A 4,732-nucleotide genomic window follows, 5' to 3' on the forward strand; every position below is an offset into this window, starting at 1 on the left:
CCTCCAACACCGTTATAAAGCGTGTCACTAAGCCCCGCCCATACCAACATGTCATTGGTTAGTATATGCGCGCCGTCCGATATTGACCAATAAAACGGAAATTAGCTTACCTCTTTGGCCAATAGTGACGTTGAAACGTACAGTGGTTGTGTCCTCGCTCTATGGCTGAAAAATAATGAAATGAGACTGGGATGCAATGAATTCATCTTTTCTCATTTGTGTTGAAATCTAGACTTTGAATGTATCCATACTGCCTTGCTGTCTATGTGATGAAGGTACTCCTCACAAAGTGGCAAGATGTTGATCTATGCGAAGTTGCAAACTATATTTTCAATATTAGTATCTGTTGTATCCCTACCCCAGTTTTAAAATACAGCAAATTGCCATCAATTGTCATAGACTATTCAGATACCTCAGGGTAAACTGGAATCCACTGTGTAGAGTAGTAAGTTTTCATTTTGTGTAATGCCAGCTCTCTCTTCAAGGCTTTATAAAGATTGGTTGATGTGCTCACAGCATTGACGAAATTTCCACGGGGGGACATGTTTCCCCGATATTCAGAACAGGTAAATTTATCCCCCACAATCATTTATTTTAAATCAGTACAAAAAAAACAGGTCGGGGCCCCCCAGATAGCATAGGAACACGTCATACACAATGGCAACATGTGTAGTATAGCAGGACATTTGCTTTAAAACTGTTTTTCTTTCTCTCATCCTCATTGGTAAAATGTAAAGAATAGTATGAGATGAGCTATAAAACAGCAACATGTGTAGAATTGCAGGAAATTTGCGTTTTAAAGGTTCATTTCTGTGTTAAAATTAAGTATCTTACTGTGATATTTTTCAATCAAAATGGTAAAAAATAAACAAAAAATTGCTTCTAGGCAAAGAGCAATTTCTCAAGCTAGAATTTTGCTAGGCCCTCCAGAACCCAATTAACCCATTCAAAACTTTAAATTACTCTACCTTTAAAGGCTTGCAATGCTCTTGTAGTCCAATATTTACTGTACGATATTTACTGACAGTAAGCTGTGAAAATATAACACTGTGCAGACATGCAACGTTCTGCATACAGTGGAATTCACTCTGATGCAAGACTGATACCCTCTATAAGAAATGTGCTAAAGGCCATCTTTTACAGTCTAAATGTCATTTTAATGGTACAATTCTGAATGGAAAATTCTCTTAACATTTATGAATAACTTAAAATAAATAGAACTTAAATATACATTAACCTCTTCAATTAAAATATATTATTAACATTATCATCTATAGAATGATATAACAAACAAAATAATAAAATCAGCAGCAGATTTTTGAACTAAGTATACATACCAACTAGAACATAAGCAGCTGTAACAGTGGAAATGGAAAATGGAAAACGGAATGGAAATGAAAAGGCCTGATGGTGGCGCTAGAGGAAAGGTCAAGTGGTCAAAAAAATCAATAGGTTTCTTCCACTTGGGGTTTTGATTGTGCGCAACAAATTGTATGGCAATCCAGCCATTACTTTGAGATATATCTTGTTCTCAGTCTTGTTCTCAGCCTGTGGGCATCATGTGTGTAGTGATCCAATATCCATAGCCATGCCATTGAACAGTTATCACTGGCCCTTGCTCAGCCTTTACTCACCAAAAGTCCAGCGCCGAGTCTTCTTGCAAGCAAAGTCACTGATCAAGTCCAGCTTTCTAGCTAACTGACTTTCAATGGACAGCATGGCAAGACTGCAAAGCCTGTTCTGGGACATAGTGGACATCAAATCTTTGTTTTTAATCAGTTTTAGCTTCCTGAAAGCTATCTCGCCACCAGCAACAGTCACAGGTAGTGTGCAAAATATACATAAAGCAATGTACACTTCTCCAAAAATGCTTTGCAGCTGCATCTTACAAATTGCATTCAGGAAACCAAGAGGGGACAAGTTAGAGGGGAAAGTGGCAGCATATACAGTGTTCAGGTGTCTCACTTTCTTTTGAAACTCAGGTGTAAGATCTATGGAATACTTCATGATCTGTGGTTGGCACACAGAAGGGACTTTATCCTCACTAACCTGCCCAACTTTCAGAACAGCAGAAAATTCTTCAACAATTTTTGCAGTGGTGTCAAACCTAGTGTCCAAGTCACTTATGATGTTGCCCATAGCATTAAAAAACACTGTGTTCCAAAACACTGTTGCTGCACTGTCCTGAGCTGTCTCCTCTTGAGAGGTCTCATCATGGAATCTCTTCCTTTTCCTCTGGCGGCTGTGTTTCTTGCTAAATTGAGATGCAACATCCATTTGCGTAGCAATCAGTGTTGCCTCAGACAGGAGAGACTCCCATCCATCTCTAAGAACCTGCATCAATTCCTTTAAGGCTCTGATATTGGCTGCCTCTGTCTCAAGTGAGATTTTTCCTGACTGGAAAATCACATTCCTGTCCTCAATGCATTGCAGTACCTGCAAATATGCCAACTGACATGTCATTCAACACAATGCTGCTCACCTCTTTCTTCAGTTGGGAGTAGGGCTGGTTCAGGGGTATGGGGATGGGGAGACAGGGCTGCTGAGCCTGAAGCTGCATCTGTTGGGCCAGGCACCAGGCAGGGGCAGGGACAACTGGTTTAGTATGAATAGCTTGCTAAAAGCTTGCTAAAAGTTGGCTGAAAGAGGAGCGAAATGTAAACACTCAGAATTTTCCCTGAGCCTTCTTATATTTATACATATATACATTCTTACATATATTTAACTCTTTTTTGGGGTAGGCACAAAAGTAACTTCTACTTCCATTAATTTTTTAAAACTGGTACCGGTTACCTTCAGAAAAGGCCCGGATAGTGTGTAGGTCAAAACAGATATCTCTAGCTTAAATTGACAGGTTTTGATAGGGATTTTTGTATTATGTAATTTAGATTGACGCACCGGTGCCTCAATCGACTCTAGGGGGTTATAGTCCCAAGTTCTAGTATTACACTGAATATAAGGACTATATATATACTAAGGTATTCTTCCACTTATGCTGTTTAAAAAAAAAAAAACTCAAGAGAGGCTATGACAAACAGTAGAATTGCAGGAACTTTTTATATGTAAATATGATTTCTTTTTTGGAACTCAGTCGGGGTCTCGACTTACTTTTGTGAGTTAGAATGATAGAATACACAAGGTGCAAGTTGAAATTTGGTTGTTTAGATAGCTGGCTAGACTAATTTACTAATCTAAAAATTGTTAGATTCATTGACTGACATAACAAGAGAAAAAATGGTGTCTTGTCATGAAAGTCAATGACAGTCACTCAATTAGCCATGTCAGCTAACAATCTTTAGATCGGTAAGTTAGTCTAGCCAGCTATCTTAAGTGATCATGGCCGAAAAGCGACCGGGCATGTGCCCAGGGGCCCTGACCTCCAGGGTGCATCAAAGCTGGGACCGAGAGATTGAAAAACAGCTTCTATCTCAAGGCCATTAGACTGCTAAACATCAATCACTAACTCAGAGAGGCTGCTGCCCACATTGAGACCCAATCACTGGACACTTTAATAAACGGATCACTAGTCACTTTAAACAATGCCACTTTAAATAATGCCACTTTAATATTGTTTACATATCTTACATTACTCATATCACATGTATATACTGTATTTTATACCATCTACTGCACCTTGCCTATGCCGCTCGGCCATCGCTCATCCATATACTTATGTACATATTCTCATTCACCACTTTAGATTTGTGTGCATTAGGTACTTGTTGAGGAATTGTTAGATTACTTGTTAGATATTACTGCACTGTCGGAACTAGAAGCACAAGCATTTCGCTACACTCGCATTAACATTGCTAACCATGTGAATGTGACCAATACACTTTTATTTTTTTGATTTTGTTAGTCACTCTCACTCAAATATCATTAACAAGGCATAAGTCATGGCAAAATGTGTAGAATTGCAGGAAATTTGCTTTAAAACGGAAACAATTTCTTTCCACCCCATGCCAAAATGGTTAGAATAGCAGGAAATTAGCTTCAAAACTGCACATTTCTTCTCTCTCTGCCAAATGGCAAAATAAGTAGAATTGCATGAAATTTGTAAAAAAGAAAATCAACATTTTCTCTCCGCCCCATAGCTAAATGTGTAGAACTGCAAGAAATGAACATGAAAACTAACATGTCTCTCCGCCATCAAGAGGGCGGCTACTTAACTGTTTTGCCCGGGCGGTAGAGGGTGAGAGGGCAACCAAATCTTGCCTAGGGCCCCCAAAAGGCTAGATTTCCTATCATACTCTGCCAGGGGTGCAACTTTCACTGGGGATGGGGGGACATGTCCCCCCCCCCACATTCTGAAATTGCATTATTGTCCCCGTTAGTTTTATCATTGGAATGTGATACAAAACGAGGCAACAGTGTGCTTTAGGACCATGCAGACGCCTCCGAGCGGATAGGCTGTTTGTAGTGTCTTCCGACTGGATAAAAATAAAGTTACCCCTGCTTCTAAAACCAAAGTTGTGCCCCTGTACTCTGCTGTTTATCTTGCCATCCCTGGCACATCTCTTATGTGACCTGTGCATAGCTGCATACTCACACCACAGACAGAACAATGAGACAGGTATTTCACCGGATGTATAAATGTGAAGCATCCTCTTGGCGTTTCCACTCACTACCAAATATGGAGAGGAAGCCCAGTGGCCGGCAGTGAAGAGAAGATGGAACGAGATGGATTTTGGCCGACATTCTGCTAATTTTCTCATTGATGAAGCCTTTGATT

This window comes from Salvelinus fontinalis, chromosome 20 (genome assembly GCF_029448725.1).
Source record: "Salvelinus fontinalis isolate EN_2023a chromosome 20, ASM2944872v1, whole genome shotgun sequence".
NCBI lineage: Eukaryota > Metazoa > Chordata > Actinopteri > Salmoniformes > Salmonidae > Salvelinus > Salvelinus fontinalis.